This window comes from Cavia porcellus, unplaced genomic scaffold, assembly GCF_034190915.1.
Source record: "Cavia porcellus strain 051 isolate PalLab524CR breed Dunkin Hartley unplaced genomic scaffold, mCavPor4.1 scaffold_11, whole genome shotgun sequence".
NCBI lineage: Eukaryota > Metazoa > Chordata > Mammalia > Rodentia > Caviidae > Cavia > Cavia porcellus.
In genome coordinates, this window is record NW_026947494.1 from 50,070,403 (window position 1) to 50,089,677 (window position 19,275).

At 39.8% G+C, this 19,275-nt stretch overlaps 1 long non-coding RNA gene across 1 annotated transcript; it reads left to right on the forward strand.

The window, feature by feature from the left end:
- The first annotated feature begins 506 nt into the window (after positions 1–506).
- LOC111754810 (uncharacterized) lies at positions 507–19,037 on the forward strand. The gene is made up of 3 exons (XR_002789482.2): positions 507–772; positions 16,566–16,630; positions 18,051–19,037. It is a non-coding gene; the product is annotated as an uncharacterized LOC111754810 (long non-coding RNA).
- Positions 19,038–19,275: the final 238 nt, after the last annotated feature.

Sequence of the window (19,275 nt, forward strand, 5' to 3'; positions counted from 1 at the left end):
CCTAACCTGTGTAAGGTCAAGAACAATCCTTTGGGAAAGATAACAAGGAACAGCCAGCATAGCACAGTGCACACATGAGAACTCAAGAATTCTTTAAACCTGGGACACAGCAGGATCCGTTGTGTGCTTTATTTCATTCCTTGGAAACTAGCTTACTTATGTCTCTTTCTTGGCTGCCTGTTAGTCAGAGGTTTTATAACTAGATTTTTTGTCAGTCTTTTCTTTCATTTGAGAGTGAAATATGATCAATTACCACCTACAACAAAGCCCACTGAAAGCTGTGTCACCAGTGAATCAAAGGCTCCAATGGAATGTCCATGGCTTGTTGAAAACACAGCAATCAAATGGCTGTTCAAAAAATCTCTTTTTCTTTTACTATTTTCTCTCTCTTTTGACCTGGTATTCAATAGAGGTTGAGATGATCTGAATGCAACTACATGTCCTGAATTTTATACATGCCTAGTAAGTAAAGTCAGAAGATGTCTGATGTTCCTAAAAGACAAAAACTCTTCCACAAAGATCTTGCACAAGGGAAAAACATGTAATTTATGTTTGCACAGTTTTGTTTTCTTACTTTCCTCATCTTCATAACATTGCTTTCAGGAATGGGGCCATTTAGTCATTAACAGTGGTTCCTTACTTGAAACAATTGGATTGGAGATGTGACATGATGCCCTGGGCGGAGCCTGACATCTGGCCTCATGAAGCAGCAAGCAATGCAGACCTGGTGATTGATCAGTTTCATCTGTCTGATGGAGGCATTGCTCTACTTGTAAGCAATTTCTAAAGTTTCTCCCAAGTTAAAAATATATGGTTTTCTAACTTGTTAAGAACCTGAGGACTAAAATATATACTAAGCTGTGTTCTGACATTTAAGTACTTAAGAAAAAGAAGTGGAACATTAAGAGGTCAGTGGCACAGATAGGACTGTGGGTGGATGCTGGACTTTTGCTGGTGATGATGCTGGGGATAATTTCCTGGTGATGAAAAAAATTGTGCCTTCCTTGAGTGAAAATGCCTCTCTAGCTCATGACTTAGTAAGCTGACAGTCCCTTTTGTAAATTAAGAATAGTCACTCCTTCCTCTGGGTGGATGCAGCTTGTACCAGTCCCTGGTCACTCTATAGCTAGGTCCCCGAGGCAGGGTGCCACTTAGACAGCCTATCTAAAGTCCAGCATACCCAGCCATGAAGAGAATCCTATCATAGCCTCTGAAATACATAAGCAGGAGCCTGATTACTATATGTTGGTGCCAATGTGAGCAGAGATTGCTTGATCTACAACACAAGGGTCCCTAGCTTTACAGAAAAAGCATATTTTGTGAAAATGTTTTAGCTTGAATTCTCTCAGAAAACCAGTGTAAGAAAGGTAAGGGAATGTAGAGATTTATTTTGGGAAATAGAAGTAGAGGATTGAGAGACATTAAGGAAAAAGCCAACACAAGCCACTTCATTGAACTGGTCTCTACTGTGGTCAAATGGGGCTCCATACAGTGTCAATCCCTTAGGATTGTAGAGATTGTCTTCTCCAGGAATAGGAGAAGACAGAAAGAGGAGGAAGAAGAGAAGGAGGAAGAATAACGTTTCCTGGCTTTTGGCTTCCAGACCCTAACAGCAACTGGTCAAAGGAAGTCCTCAAACAACCTGTACAAATATATCAGAATTGTTAAGTAAAATTGATGGTAGTGATGGCAGAGGCACTGAGAAGGAAGACAAACTCATATCCAGTAAGTTCTTATTCCAAAAGGTGAATCACAGATCCCTCTATAAAAAACTTGTCATCAAGTGATTGGCTTGTTAAGGGATGTGTACCATTTCATATGCACACCATAGACGTCCGTGTCAGTCTTTCCAGTGACAGACATTCAGTACAGTAACTGATAGATCAGTCTTGGTGAGATGGCATTCATGTTGTTGGCTTTCTTCCAATGCAGAAGCTCCATCCCTGCTCCAACTCCCTTCTGCAGTCACACCTTTGGCTGGCAAGACATCCTGTCACCAAGTATTCAGGGCTGTACTTTCAGAGGAGATGCACTGTGATGTGCAATGTATCTCTATCCTGTGTTACGTGTCCTATACCACACAGCCAACTACATCGACATCTACATCTACATCTACATCTACATCTACATCTACATCTACATCTACATGACTTTCTCTAATCTTGCATGTCAAGTTTGCTTCTTTCAGCCTTCTGACCCTACTAGCTAGCACTCACCACTACCAGTGGCATCCAGGCATACTCTTAATTCAGATCAGTTTTCCCTCTCTATAAGTGCATTATTCACTGGGAGGAGTGACCTTCCCTGTCCTTTAGAACCACCTCTGTAGTCTGGTAGTAGATACCACCAACTTGTTAAGGCAACCTATCTACGAGGCAAGTTCAGGGTTTTTTCCCCTCCTGTGTTAATTATAGGGAATTATAAGTGCTTAGTAATGAACTGAGCTAGAGAAGTAGATAACCCGGGAATCTGAGATAGATGGATGGAGTTGTGCCCTTTAGATCTCTTCTATTGTGCCTTCTTCTATTGTGTGGTGGGTTATTGTTCTCTCTGCCCACCATTGTGACCAACTTGGTGGGTAATACTGAGCTCAACAGGGGTAGCTTTGGCTGTCTGATTATTTTATGTCCCATGGTCAGGAAGGAGCTTGTTTTCAAATGCTATTGAGTTTTTTTGCTGCAGAAGGAAGGCCTAACTCCAGGACCACAGAATCTGTACTGCAAATCTAACTATTGGACTGGACAGAAACTACATACACATGTCTTTATTTGCAACTAGTAATACCATGAGCTCTACTAGTTATTTAGACAGAGTGACGTGCCATTTGTGCCATGGTACAAATTTGTACAGTTTTCCTCAGACTTTTAAAAACAGCAGCCTTCCAAGTCACTCAATAAATGGGTCAGAACAATCTTCCAGAGAGACATATACTATATTGGATTTCAAAAGATTTTCCATGCTTTAACACACCTAATAATCTTTGAGACTACTTCATCAAGGGAAGGGGTCCAGTCCCAACCCCTTGGGTCTGTAAGCTTTTACTACAAGCTAATAACAAGTGCAGATGACCCCAGAAGGTTCCAGTCAAGTTTAAGTTGCTCTCAGCTACTTGAATTTTCCTCACTAGGCTCTAGTCAGTCTTTCTTAACTTGAGTTCTTCATCTGAATACAAAAGACAACTATTTGGTTGACTTATGTTCTTAGTTCTCTTATATTTGGTGCATTACTAAGACTATTCTAGATGCAGAGGAGAGGGATTGTTTTTCAAGTAAGTTAGGGTTGAATTCTATCATGGAATCCCAGTTTACAAAATCTGGCAGAATCAGAGTAGAAGCAAAGCATTCTTGTATATTCTACCCAAAGTCCTGGCCCACAGGATCCTTGAGTGTAATAATACTGTGGTATTTCACATTTCTAAATTTAAGGATGGTTTGTGATAGAAAGTGGGAATGAAATAACAAGATCTAACATCTTGTCTTTACCTCAGAGATATTGTACAAGCATGTCCCATGTCACTGGGCTCATAGAAAGTCACTGATGGAGCAAATGAGAGGATTTGTGAGGGTTTTATCCTCTATGGAAGATTAAGACAGTGAACATTCCCACTGACTATTTTGTGACGTTACCCAAGAGGCATCACATAGCCTTTGGTGAGACTATCAATGTGTATTTCCACTTAAAGGAGACTTGCTTTTAATCTTGCTTACTGGTGAGAAATTGAGAGGAACATATTCACCAGAACAATAGCGTCACACTGGGTGCCAGAGGCTATGTTGATTCATTTCAATAAAGATATCACTATTAGCTCAGCAGCTGAGTTTGGAATTACCACTTGGTCGAGTTTATGAGTCTGCTTTCTTGCATGATGGTCTGTCCCTTAATTTTTTTCAAGGGCTGTATATATGCTACCTTATAGGGATATACTGGTGAATACCATGTGCACTTGTTGTCTGCAGTTAGCATCAATTCTCTTTATGAATATTCAGCTGAGTTGCCTATACTCTCTTGTCTGATGGGACTGGGATTGGATAGTTTCAGAGGTTCTCACTTGACATTTTCTACCCTAGTGGTTTTTACCACTAGGTCAGAGAACCAGCGAAACAAATTTGCCAGCAGCTTTATCTGTTCAAATTAGGCACTTTGGGAGGGGGAGGGGAGTAATCATATCATGATTCTCTAGACAACTGGATTCATCTTGAGGGGTGCTGGTGCCAGTTTCTTTCCCTCAGTCTTACAAATCAAGCCAACCCTAGTTGATTGTCTATCTGTCTCACTAGAAACACCCTTGTCTTTGGGCCACTGTCACAGGTACCTGAGGGTCAATGAATCTTCTACCTGTTTTGCCCATGATATCAATCATGTCGTCTTAGTTACTTTCTCATTTCTCACACCTAAATACCCAATACTCACAAATTAAAGGAGGGAAAGTTTATTTCAGCTCACAGTTTGCAGAGGTTTCAGTTCATATGTAGCTGATTCCAAGGCAGGGTGCTATGACAGAGGGGCAGGTACAGAGTAGAGACAGTTCATGGTGGGGCAGGCACGAGGCAGAAAGATTGCCTTCTTTCCCTGTGTGATCCACCAGACACCACACATATTTGTTGCTGCCATCCACACCGAGGATGGGACTTCCTTCTTTAGTACATCCATCATCTGCACCCAAAGCTATGCAAAACCAATCAGTGAACAAGTCCAGTATTACATACCCATGATCTGGCCACTCCCAAAATGAGTGCATGAAGTTTTGGGAGGGCATCTAGATTTAGGCCATAAGGCATGTATACTTTGCTCTTATCATTTAGGAATTGCCACTTGGCCTCTGATATTGTAGAATCTTATCACCCTGATTGATGCTAAGGAGCCTAGCTACTCCCACAGGAGCACATCCTACAGTCAACCCCAGTTCACAAGGAATGGTCACCTGTACAAGGGAAAATCACCAGTGTCCTCTTTGTCTAGGTATTTCTTATTGCTTTAATAAAAAGAGTAACTTCTGTGCTTCCTCAGGAACATAGATAGATGGACAATTGTCTGAACTCAGTAATAAAGTCACTTGACCCTTCCTTTATACTTTTCCAAGGTCATTTTATCCACTGTTTAATTTATTATATTTACTACATTATAAGACATTCCCATGGCCTAACTTAAAGATGTCATCCCTGAAGCATGTTAGGGCTGAATCCACATGTTCTCACCAGGATGTTAAATCCTGAGTGAAGCAAGAAGGCTACCATATCAATGAATTCTCCTCATCCATCTCTAGGTTAAGTCCCCCTTACATCTAACCTCTCAAGATGTACTTCTACAGGTTTTTCCTGGTTTCTGCCAATTCATGAGCAATAATAGTTAACTGTGATGTCAGCTTGAATAAGAACTGTCTAGCTGATTAATTTAGCCCAGTTCTGGGTGTATCTGAATGATGGATTTACTGGAGATGGGAGACCCACCCTGGGTGTGGATGACCTCAACTGATAGGCTTGCAGCCCGAATGAAATTAAAAGGGAATGAAGTCAGCAGTAAAGTCTCAGTTCTGCTTCTTTGGAGGCACTCCAGTCTTTGGCATTGCTTTTGGACACCCATCTCCAGGATTCCAGTGCAGATGTTTTAGCTTCCTGATACAGACCCTTATTGGACTTGTAGTAAGCGCCAGGTCTTCAAATTTGACTGGATCTTTTGGGTCTCCAGCACACAGATGTTTGTTTTGCATTTTTCCACACTGATTCTGTAGCTGGCCATTGTAAGCCTCTTGGTAAATCCTTTACATGCCATATAATATATATGTTTATAATAAATATGTTCCTCTAGCTGATACATGAAGAATTGAAAACCTTTTGGTGTCAAAGGAGCAAACATTGTGCTTTCTGGATTTGGCTATGGTGAGATCTGACTAGTCCCTGATAATAAAGAAGGTAGCATCAAGTCTGGAGGGAGACAAGCATCATCTTGTGAAGCACCTGCCTCACATGAGACTTTTGCAACATTGCCATATAAAGGGAGCTTGTTTCACTGCTGAATAGGAGAAATGGTTTTCTCTGTGAGCCCACCAGTTTCAGAAATCTGCGGACTTATTGTTTTCTGCCTGGTTTACTCAAACCAGTGTCAAGTTCTTATTCTTTCTTTATCGGTTTTGTTTTTGGCAAAGACTTGTTGAGGTTATACATTCAGTTGTCTTTTTCGTCCTGCCACCCTTAAAATGAAATTGTCTTGCACCTGCAGAATTTAAAGGTGCCTCAGACTATTGCCAAGCAAGCTCGATAAAGTGTTGTTTAGTTGACACCAGGCTGTCTGTGGGAAATAGTGCTGAGAGCCAAATGGGAGAAAGTGATAGACCAGAGTCTGGAAAACAGTGCAAGCCTTCAGAAAGAGGCCGTGAAGAAGCAGAGTGAACATCAAGATCACATCCCATTCCTCTGGAGTCTGGGTGTGACAGGCATTGTAATTTGAATGATGGTTTTGGATTCTATCTTCCCTGCGAACACAACAGTAACCTTCATTAACTAGAGCATCCTGTTGTTTACTGAACGAAACCTTTCATCCCATTTATATATTTTCAAGTTATGTTTAAGATTTTACTAAAGGAGTTTGGTTTAAGTATTAACCTATTCAAAGTTTATTTAAAGGGAGCTGCTTCCCTTTTGTGAAAAGTATGACACCAATTGCTTAAAATTCTGGGAACAGCTTCTTTGTGTTGGCATCTGGTGGCAGATTTGCCTTTTCTTGCTCTAATTTGGGTGTTCTGTGGTCTGATCAGCTGCATCTGTATCCTAACTCTGTGTTTTGTGCTTTTTTCTATTCTAATGATTAAAACAATTCTTAAAAATCTACAACTTTTGTTGAGAAGAGTACTTTGAGAAGATGCCTTAGCAGAAACAGCTCCAAAAGAGCAAGAACATGATTATGCCCTGAGACTTCCTGTATGACATTTTAAAATTCTCTGCAGTAGCTTTGGGCTTTTTCCCAATATCTAGGTGTATATATGACCACAACTTTAAATGACAATAAGGGTTACGTAATGAAAGAATTTTTTTTTTTTTCTTTTGCAGTAACTGTACTAGGAATCCGATTCAGGGTTTTGCTCGTGCCAGGCAAGCACTCTGCCACCAAGCTCAACCCTAGATCCTCACTTTAAAAATATGTCTCTAAGGGTGGTACTTTGGACAAAAGTGAGAAGATCTGTGCAGGAATAGAAGTTCCATCTGGCATGTAGAGAAACACTGCCCAGCCTGGATGAAGGGGAGAGGCTTAGCCTTACAACGGAGAGAAAGAATGGGAAGTCTTAGTTGATCACCAACTTGATGTAAACTTAAAGTGTGACATATTTCCTAAGAATGTAATAAAATTTGTACCAAATTAATTTAGAGAAGTACCCAGATAAGGAAGGTCACTGTCAAACTGGACAGTGTTCATCTATTTACATTCAGAGAATGTTGGCCATTGGATTACACTGTGCTTCAAGTGTCACATCACGAGACACTTGGGACCCTGAATGTGTTCAAATGAAGCTGAGCATTTTACTTTTTCTACTCATTTATCTGTTCTACAAGAAAAAAAAAAAGATTTTGATGATCTCTATGTGGCTGGAACAGTGCTACAAAGACAAAGATTTTGGGTTCAAGGTACTCATGGTCTAATAGGACTGACATAAAAATAAACACACTACTGCCACTCAGTACTGGAATTCAATATTATAATTTCTATATGCACAGATTGCAAAGAAAAGGGAATGCCTGACTCTTCCTGAAAGAGTCAGAAACATTTTCCTTAGAGTTTATTCTTACTAAGGGACTTAGATGATCAAAAAGTTAATGATATTATTAGATATACATGACAAAAGGCATTTTGGCATAGAGAAAAGTTGAGGCAAATGCTCAGCAGCATGAGACAATGGAATATATTCAGGATAAAGCAAATGGTTTTGCAAAACAGTGCTAAAAGATGCAAAGGGGGCCAAGGGAGAATAATGAAACTAGAAAGATAAGAACAAGCTCACAAGAGGATCTTCACTGGCCTTGAAGAGATCTAGATTTTATCCTGTCTGGAGTGTGGAGAGAGCACTGGATCAGGCAAGAGGACCAGGTAGAAAACTGTGTGATAGTGTACATGAGAAATGATGCAAATCTGAACTAAGGTCATAGTGAGGGGAAAGAGGGACAGAATTAATGGTAAGGACAATGAAGCAACTCAGAGGTATGCTTTTCAGCCTCTCCAGGACAGAACAGCTAACATTTCACACAGCCACTGATACTTCATTTCCTCTACTTTTCACCACCCAACACATCCTATGTTTTATTAATTTATCCTGTTTATTGTCTATCTTTCCTTCTAGAATGTAACCAAGTCCCTTGAAGGACAGTGGTTTTGTTTGCTTTACAGATATATCCTCAGTGCACAGCAAAAAAGTGTACAAGTGTAAAAGCGCTCACTGTTAGCCACATTCATGTTGCTTTGTTCTAGAGGAATAAAATTTATCTAATAAATACTATTTTTCTTGTGAGAGCAGAAATGTCAAGAATGCCTTTCTATTAAACATTTTGCTGCAGCTCTAGACAGAGCAATGAGGCAAGAAAAAAGAAATCAAAGATATTCAAGTTGTAAAAGGAAAAACAAAATTGTCTTCATTTGCAGATCAAATGAAAATCACAAACTTAATTCATTCTGTTGGCGGGTAGTTCTTTTAGAAATAGCTCATTCATGAAAAGTATTCCAGGTCCTTCTTGTTTTAAGCAAAAAATTAGATGACACAAGCCAAAAACAGCACCAAAAGTTTATTTGAAAATTAAGAAGTGAACTGGTAAGGGAAAAACTGGCTCTGTAGAGTGAACTCAGACCAAACAAAGAAATGAGACAAGGAAAAAGGCCAAGGGTTTAACTCAGCGGCATAAGTGACTGCTTGGCAAACGCGAGGTCATGAGTTCAGTCCCTGGTACAAAAAGAGAAAGAGAGAGAGAGAGAGAGAGAGAGAGAGAGAGAGAGAGAGAGAGAGAAGGAAAGGCAAAGCAATAGAGCACTCAGACTAGGAGATGCAGGGTGGGCAGCCATGAGGAATCATGACAGCATGCATCTCATGGCATCTTTATCTTTAAATGCAGTCTACATGTTGTAGGAACCCACAGGGATCATGAGAATTATTCGGTGCTGTCTTGGGATCTTGTAATTAACACATTCCACTTATTTCCCCAGCCAGCTTCTCCATGCTCTATCGGTTCCACAATTTCAGAGAAGGTGGTCACTTTCGTGTTCATGTAGGGAAGACGGCCTCAGTCGTATTTATCACCTGATGGAGAGTTCGTGAACAGAAACAATTTTGAGACCACTTCTGTTTGTGGACTGAATTGTTCATGAGTGGAAGCATTTGTAACCTACTATTATTCTATGTGGAAAATTCTGGAGCCTACCCTAAAGCCACTAGAATAAGTAAGCCTAGCAATGTCACAGTGTACAATACCAGTATAAGTGATTTATGCGTCTACTTACAAACATAAAACCCCATTTCCAATACAGAGAAATGAAATACTTAGGGACAAATCTGATATAGAAGTGTCAGGTCTCTACAAAGAAAATCACAAAAAGTTGCTGAGGGAAATTTTCAAGAACCTGAAAAAAAATGGAGAAATATACTGTGTTGATGGGTTGGAAAGCTAAGCATTATCGAGACATAAGTTTTCCCACAAAGGCAGGCTTCATGTAGGCAGGGTATTAGGTTGGATCTTAAGTATATTCAATCTACCAGGCTTTATTAATTTTAGTATTTAGATTATTTATAATGTGATTATGGCTATGGTTAGATTTGCCTGTCATTTTACTTTTTTGTTTCCCATTTCCCTCATCTGTTACTTGTTCTTGATTTCATCTCTAATTGTCTTCTTATAAAAAATTCTTTGTTTTATTATTCTGTACATCATATGTAGCTTCAGATTCATAATAAGTAAAGTATTTCTTCCCTTCCCAGATCTTGTGCTATTTCTGTAACACATTTTCTTTTAAAGACATTATAAATCTTAGTTGCTATTTTTGTTCAAATAGTCAATTACCTTTCAAAAAGATTTAAATAATAAAACAAATACCTTACATCTTTACCTGTGTTAGAAACATTTCTATTGTGTTCATTTTGTGTAGATCCAAATTCCTGTCTGGTATCATATTCCTTTTGCTGAAGAACTTACTTAAGTATTTCTCTGTAACTTGGAGCTGTTGCTGATACAGTTTTCTCTTTTTATGTATGTCTGAAAAGTTACCTTGCTTTCATTCTAGAAAAAGATATTCACTGGGTATAGAATTTTTTTAAGGCTAATGGTTGTTTTATCTTTAAATGTATTGCTCCATATATAAAGAACCCCTAAATTAGATTCTTTAGTAAAAGACCCCGTTGAAAAATGGGTAACTGAAATGAACAGACACTTCTCAGAAGAGGTATAAATTACCAATAAATACATGAAAAAAATTTTCAGTATCTCGGGCCATTATACAAGTGCAATTAGAATAACATTAAGATTACATCTTATTCGAGAAAGAATGGCTATCATCAAGAAATCAAATAGCAAATGATGGAAAGGCTTCAGGGAAAAAACATTATAGGCTGGAAGGTAATGATGATAACCAGTATGGAAATCAGTGTGTTGATTCCTCAAAAAACTTAAACTAGAAATTGTATTTGACCCAACTAGTTATCCTTCTAGGTATCTTCCTGCAAGAGTTCAAAGCATCATATTACAGCAACACATCATACCCATGTTAACAACAACACAATTCATAGTAACTAAGTTGTGAAAGCAGCCTCTATGTCTATTCACAGATGAATGGATAAAGAAAATGTGGCATTTATATGCAAAGAGTACTGCTGTTCCATAAAGAAAGATAATTTTAGTCATTTTTTGGTTAATGGATTCACCTTCAGAACATGATATTAAGTGAAATAAATCAGACATATAAGCTTAAATATCACATGGTTTCTGCTATATGAGAAACCCAAAATATAAAAAGCAAAATAAAATATAAATAATAGCAAACAGGGAAGTAGATTCTTTCAAATAGAAGGGGAATCAAGAGATGGAGGGACAGGGAGAAGGGGAGGAAAGTGGACAAAGGAGGAAAGGCTGGAGATACAGCTCACTGGCACAGCACCTGCCTGGCAACCACAAGGTTGTGAGTCTGATTCCCAGTACTGGCAAAATTGTTCGTTTTTTAAAGGAACTGCAATGTGTTATGTACATGGACCAACACCCAACAAATAATTTAATTACTATGTACTTTAAACATCTACTAATAAAGGATAAAAACTGAAAAACAAAGATATTACTCCATGTCCTGTCACATTATTTCCGGTAAGGAACTGCTGACATTTTGTCTTTTGTTCCTCTATTAAGGTGTCTTTTTACTGTGGTTGCCTTTTTTCTATTTAGGTTCAAATAATCTGTTGATCACATTCTGTGGTATAGTTTTCTGTATGGTTCCCATGCCTGAGCCTCTGTTCTCTCCTAGAGGCCAACTGCATGACTGTTGGGCCACTGGAAGCTGTTCTACGGCCAGTGAGTCTTTGTTCTTTTTATTGTCACCTGTTTTTCCCTCTGCATTTTATCAGGGACAATGTCTCCTTCTTTGTCTTAAAGTTCCTTTTTTTTTTTTTCCTGCATCATCTCATCTGCCACTGGTTCCATGTGGTGTTAATTTTTATCTTAGAAATTGAGGTCTCATCACAGGGAGCTCGATTTGGGTGTGTAAATATCTTTAATGCATGTTCTTCACTCATCAAACCACATGTAATGGTCATAGTAATTGTGTGAATGTCCTTGTCTGTTAATTCTAACATCTATTTCAGTTCTGGGTTGGTTTTAGTTGAGCATCTCTCATTATTGGTCATAATTTCCTGCCTGTTACGTATCTGGTAATTTTTTTATGGAATGCCATATTTTGTTGGGTACTGGCTATTTTTGTATTCCTATAAATATTCTTGAGCTTTGTTCTGGGATGCAGTTAAATTGCTCATAAACAGTTTGTTCCTTTTGGGTCTTGTTTTTAAGATTTGTTAGATGAAATCCAGAGCTGTATTTAGTCTAGGATGAATTATTTCTCACTACTGGGAAAAGAGTGTTCTGAGCACTCTACCCAGTGCCCCTCAAATTAGGAGGCTTTTGGTCTGACTGGTGGCAACATCCCTGTTCATAGTCCTATTCCTTCTAATTTGAGTGGGAGGTGGGTGATAGTTTCATCACTGGGTAGTTTTCTTTTGTGGGTCCACTGACTAGTACTTTGCTGAGTACTTAAGGGGGGGCCATGGGGGGTTCTTTCTCCAAGAAGCTCTCTCCTCTTTTTAGTACTCTATCCTGCAAACTATAGCAGTCTTCAAGAATCTCATTTGCATCTTTCCTGGGGAAAGTACTGGACTCTTTCACCTGGATTCCCTGCATCAAGGGCCTGAAAACTCTCTTAAGACAATGAGCTTTATAGAGCCGTTTTGCAAAGGCAATTGTTCTCCGTTGTTGCTTCCTGATATCCAGCATCTTGAAAACTATTGTTTCATTTATTTTGTTTACTATTTTTGTTATTCCAGGAAGGAAGATAAGTCTGGTTCTTGTTATTTTCATTTTAGCCTGTGTGGAAGTATTTGTAACTTTTAAAAACCTTACACTACACTTGACCATTCATTTGTAGAATCTGTCTTAGGTATCCCACTCTTTGCAAAGATCTTGAGTGTCACAAGAATTTATTTTTGTAACCCTCAGATGACTGACACATGACTTTGCTCTACTAAGTGGCTGGGAAATAAACACTGAATAGGACAGGCAGGTGAAATTTTCACAAAGGGATATTTTTTTTCTAACACAAGAAAGGAATATCTAATGAAAGTTCATACTGGAAATTGAATAGAAGCAGTGATTTTTCCCTATTCTGGAATGCATGTGAGCAGATATGGAAGCTAATTTTTTTTTTTTTTTTGGTCTTTTTTGAGATGGGGTCTCGCTATGCAGTTTAGACTGGCCATGAGCTCACTTTGTAGCCCAGGCTGGTCTTGAACTTGCAAGGATCCTCCCACCTCAGATTATAGGCATGAGCCACTACGCCCCCGGCTCTGAAAGTTAATTTGTAAAGGGTCTGCACTTCATACAGTTTCGAGAAAGTCTCAGTTTGGTGCTAGTTTTTCTTTAACATTCCTCAATCTCACTCTTTGTCAAATGTGAGATATTATAGAAATTGTTATTAAGGAGTCTCTAGATTAATTATGAATGACTCTCTAGATTAATTATACAATGTTTATTCCCCTCAAAGCTTTTCTACAATTGTATTCCTATTATCTATAGAACATCAGTTTACAAGGATGTTTATCCCCGATTGACCAGTTAACCCCGGGTTTCAAGGACTTTCTTATATCACACACAACTACAGAGCCAAACGGACAACTTCCTTTCTCTGGTTTTGCCACCTCGGGATATAAGAGAAGTTTAAACAGTCCAGTTATTCATTTTTTATATGGATTTTAAAAAGGAGATAGGAACAAAGACCGTGAAACAACTGTAGGACTCAGATAATGTGGGGTATTTCCGCTGCAGAAGGAAGGCCGGAATTGGAACTGTTCTATTGTGTAGGTTAAAACATCTAGCAATGAAGAAGAAAAGGGAAAAAAAAATAGCAGTGGATGGGAGTGGTCACAAACCCTGCTGATCCGAGGAACTGAAGCAAATTTTAAATCACACCAGAAAAGAAGAGGTTCGGGGGAGCCAGAAAGGTTGCAAGATAGATAAGACACAGCCAGTCTCAGAACCTCAGTGCAGATGTTAGAGTTTCTGGGTACAGGAGTTCTAGAAAATTCAGGCTTTACAGCATAAACAGACATGGAACCCTGACAGCAGGAGAATTGGAACAGTAAGGCTAAGGAGACCTGGTATCTAGAACTATGCTCTGTGTGATTTTAGATGATTAAATTTCCAAAATTCAGCCACATATGGTGGTAAATGGAATAGAAAATGATGGGTAATTAAATAACCTATCCAGTCCAAATCATCAAATGACAAAATATGTTGTAGCTCATGAATGAGGAGCGAGGCAGGACAGAATAAAGCCGATCATGGGTAAGGCTAGGCCTTCCTACTGTTATGGAGGGACAGGGAAAAAGCAGGACAGCCAAGAGAGGCAGTAGCTGAAGGCCTTTATCAGGGTGTAATCTCTTAAGTTCTGTTGCACCCCCTTAGCACAGTTGTAACTGCAAAGAAACTAAAGGGGTAAACCAGGGCTTCTGAATGGGAATATACAGGCCCAGTTAAGAGTAGTGTGCTCTACACGACACCATCAGTGCCTGCTCCTCCTCACTCATCCTGTTTCTTCTTCTTCCTCAAGGTCCAAAGCACTTGACCATCCAGCTGGGAGCCACAGGGCTTGAGACCCAGGAAAACAGAAGTAGGGCTCTGGTAACAGGAAACAAAGTAGATGAATGGTTCAAAAATGGTAAAAGAGAAGGACAAGTATGAGGCGTCTCTCCAAGAGGAATAAAGGGATGAAATCAGAACGTGGAAGAGGAATGGGGCAAAGACTCCATTTCTGACTTTTTTACGACTTCTATAATGTGATATTTCTCCCATGGGTTGAAGACAGTGAGAACATAAGATAATTTTTTTAAGAAAAGCAACTCCCCCTTTTAAATTGTCCTTCCATATTCTGAAAAACTTTGGTTTGGGCCCAAATTTCCTTTAATATCTCTCAAATATTTTCTAACCTCCCCTACCCACTTTCCTTAAAGGGTGAACAGCCTTCAGTTTTTAGAAACTGGTGGACAGCTAACATTCAATCAATGCTTTATGTATTAATTTCAACTGAGGGAAAATGACCTGGTTTTCAGCTTATAATAGCTATTGTTTTCTTTAAAATAAAATTTGACAGAAGGATTTATTGTATTGAAATTCAAGCTCAGCGGTTTGAAAATATATCAAACAGAATTCATCACTGACATAAATGTCATGCAAATGACAAGATGGTATGGAAAAATAAACCCTAGTTTGGGAATCAGGAATCTGCCACGGAGCCTGAGTGGGGTTTGGGATCGTTGTGATTTCATCTTCATTTTTATTTTTTAAATTTTTATTTATTTATTTGTGTGTGTGTGTGTGTGTGTGTGTGTGTGTGTTTCTAAGATAAAGTCTCACTATGCAGTTCAGGCTGGCATTGAGCTCATTTTATAGCCCAGGCTGGTCTTCAACTCACAAGATACTCCTGCTTTAGCTTCCCAAGTGCTGAGATTACAGGCATGAGCCACCATGCCTAACCATTTTTATTAATTAATATAGCTACTAACCAGGACTTAGCTTGAGATGGCAAAAATGTTCACCTGTTAAATTACTAAAGTTCTAGTCAGAGGCAAAGATATTTATGCCAATTTAACAGAGGAGCTCATAAATATTAAAAGGTTCTATGAGGAACTTCATCTCTAATGGGGCTCTTGGATGCCAGCTATTAGACTAGATTATTTCTAAGGAAACTTGAGGTCTAAAATCTGTGCCAAGCATTCGGTCTGAGACCAGTAAAGCAGTGATTGGATAGGGAAGAACAATCATAGATTATCACATTAAAATCTCATGTCCTTATCTATCTCTATTTCACCTAACAAATAGGTAGCCTGGAGTGAATCTACTTGAAATAGAGGTCAGATGCCAAACAGAACCATTTTCCCTGTCACCTAAATCCTTCTTTCCTATGATTTCCTCATCAAAAGTTTTACTCTGCTTTGATTGGACGGTCATGGGTTGGAGGGGCAAGCTGGCGGGCTGGAGCTTTTCTCAGTGGGCCTGCTCAGTTTCCTCCCTATCAGTAGACTCCCCCCACCCCATCAGCGCTTCTCAGCTTAGCAGAGGAAACAGCAGGGGTTAGAGTAGTCGCTTGAGAGACTGACAGCCTGAGTTCAAATTTTAACTCCTCCGGGAGCCTCCGTTTTATTTAAATTTTCACATTCTCAGAGCACAATGACTCAGTGAAGTAGGTTCAGTGTCAGGGCAGCGTTGTTAAGCTGTTAAATTTGAACTTCTGTGTGAATTAGAAAAACACATGCCTCCTTCCCCAACCAAATCACATCTGCTGTGGGCCATAAAGCACAGAGAGACACTGTGCTCAGGACCAGTGCAGTTTCCCAGTCTAGGAGCCTGGCAAGCTGGGCGGGGAGAGGATTTCAGCACCATCTGACCCGACTGCACCTTTCCTCCCCTCCCTCCCCTCTCCTCCCCTCCCCTCTTCTTTCCTCTCCTTCCCTTCCCTTCCCTTCCCTTCCCTTCCCTTCCCTTCCCTTCCCTTCCCTTCCCTTCTTCTCCCCTCCCCTCCCCTCCCCTCCCTTCTCCTCTCCTCTCCTCTCCTGTTCTCTCCTCTCCTCTCCTCTCCTCTCCTCTCCTCTCCTCTCTTCTCCTTCCCTCTCCTCCCCTCCTCTTCTCTTTCTCTTCTCTTTTCTTTCTCTTCTCTCTTCTCTTCTTTTCTTGTTTCTTTTCTCTTTTGGAAATGCCCAATCCATATTTATGGTCCTGACAGTTGCCACCATTTCACAGCCAGTGCAGATAAGTATTCATGTTTTGAAATGATCACCATGTTTTTTGTAGAAAAAAGACGGGAGAAGACGAGGTTGGAGGCAAGGATTTGTGAAAAACGTGTGGCAGCTGTCCAGGTGAGAGGTGAGGGAGTGACAGCAGTGGCCATGAGAAGTGGACCAGTTCCCACGATGTTAAAGAGACAAAGTTGGCAGGTCTGGGGGGCTGCTAGGAGGACCTAAGGCAAATATGGTGAGATGGTAGTGATGACGACAACGGCATTAACAGCACTATTGTTTTGAGAGTATATACAAGGTGTGATCAGAAAATAAGATGTGGGTTTAAATAAAAATTTTTATAATAGATGACATAGTGCTGCTATTAATTACCTCTCAAAATATCCCTCCTTGCTCCTAACAAACTTATTCCATCGTTCTTGTTTCTGAAGCAGTTTTGAAGTCCTTTGTGTATCTTTGCTTATTCTGTTGTGGCTACTTTGGTGTCCTGAAGTGGTTCAAAGCTCCTTGCACAGTCATTCTGACGTTGTGGAAGAGCCAGAAGTGGCATAGGCCCAGATGTGCTACGGATGAAGACACAGCGTAATATTTTTCCAACCCTCCTTTCCATGGAATGGAATTCCAAAGCAGCAGTTCTATTTTTGATCACACTCTGTAAAAAGACTCACAAAAAAGAACTTTCAGAACTGCTTCAGAAAGTCACGAGAATGAAGGGATCTTAAGTGTGTTCAAAGTAAGGGGAGGATTTTGAGGAAGATTAGTGTCACTAGGTCTTTCATTGCAATCATTTTTTTAAACATAAACATCACTGTATTTTCTAATCACTCTTTGTATATACCAGACAGTGAGTTGTTTCTATTAGTTCTTTGAGCTAGAAAATTTGACATTTCATTTCTGTATGATTCTTCTGAAGATCAGAGATAATATCCTTCATCAATGATAAGTACTGATATAATATTTGAAATTCCTCTGATAACTTTTCAGCCCTAGTTTGTGCACATGTACACTGTTTGAGGGTGTTTAGGGGGTAGTGGAACATAAGGCAGTGGTTCCATCACTTATTGAGCATCAGACTGTGCTCTTCCTCTACCTTCTGAAGGTTGCATATATTCACCCTCATCTCTGTTCTATAGGTCTGGGGCAGTGGTCTTGTTTTAAAAGGCCTTCCAAAGCCAGAGTTGAGAAACATTCAGTTAAAAGAACAGTCTTTGGAATTGGACAAATCAAGGTGAAATAATAACTTTCATAGTAGTCTTTCTCTTCTCTAAGCCTCGGATTTCCTGTTTGTAGAAGAAAACACGAAATACTGTCCCAGCCCTTTAAGGCTGTATGTTCTTGGGTACCTCTGAGGGCATCTCTGTTCATTCCTAGCTTAGCATGGTAGATGGCTCCTCATGTGGATACGATAATGTAACTGTCAGGAGCATGGAATCAGGAAGCAAAGGGATCTAACAGGGTCACAGGGCAGCCCCAGGGCCAAGGGCTTTACATACATCACCTCCTTTAGCTCTTGCCTAAAATATGCTTCTTTCTTCTGCAGGTGCTGAACCTAGACCCAAACAGGAATCATCTTTCCACAGGCACAAAGTGGAAGAGGTGGATTTGAGTCCTGTTTCATGTCTTTCTGGTGTATGCCATGAAACAAACTCAGGTCTTATTGTTCTTGAGAAAGACTTGTTACCTAAGTGATATGACCAGGAAGAAAAGCCCAGAGGACTGAGACGTACTGAGAAGGGAGGAGGACGGTTACTAGGAGCCTCTCTGACCACAGCTCTGTGGTGCTGATGAGCAGGGGAGCGACATGCAGACGGCAAAATGGCAGCAGGCCAGGAAAGAAGGGAAATGATGAAGGAGTTGCTCATGTCTGGACTGAACGAAGAATCCCGTATCTAAGATATCGCCAGCCTACAGAACTAGACAACTTGTGTCAGATGGGAAGTATTCTTATCTTTCCAGTAGAAGAAAAGTCACTCTACCTTTTCTTTCTTTCAGAGTTTTCTTCAGTCCCTATGATGTGGGCAAGTGTGCACTGTCTTCTGTAATCTGCCCACTCTCCCTCTTTCTGGAACTTTCCCCTACCCACACATTTACGGGCACAGTTGTGTTCCTATAGTATCATTCTGCTCTTTGGAGGATCCTGAGGGCTATGCATTAGAGGAAAAGCAGCCCCTCTGCTCTAGGAGATTTTGACTTTTGGCTTTTCATGTGTATTTGCTTTTATCAAAGCAGAGAATTTGCAACTGGCTGGGTACAATTGTACTTGGACATTGTGCTGGGTCTTGGGGACATCCTAAGCTGCTGCCTGGGAATGCCAGTTTCTCATAAAGATTTACAAATCAAATCTAGCAGCTTCCCTGCTTAAGTAAAAAAAATTACATAATTTCTTCTGTACCGCTGCATTAGGCAGTTTTTTTTTTTTCTTTTCCTGAATGTACTATAAATCTAGGGTGATTTAAGCCATGGTGCCTTTCCTTAAACACAACTTGAAATTGCTACCAAATTTAAATAAAAAATAAATTCTATGTCATGTTAAGAGATTATCTTGCCAAAAACTCTCACACAATTAACACACTAGCAGAATGTGTTGCTAATTTCATGCCACTGAAGTCTTTTCTACTTCAGAATATAGAAACAAAATCAGGTCAGAGCTCCAATAATAACAGGATTTTGTTAAAATATACAGCCCTGAGTTGTAGATATGTTGTAGGCATGATTGAAAAGTAGAATCACAGTGATGCATGAAATAGTTTACTCCTGTAAATAGA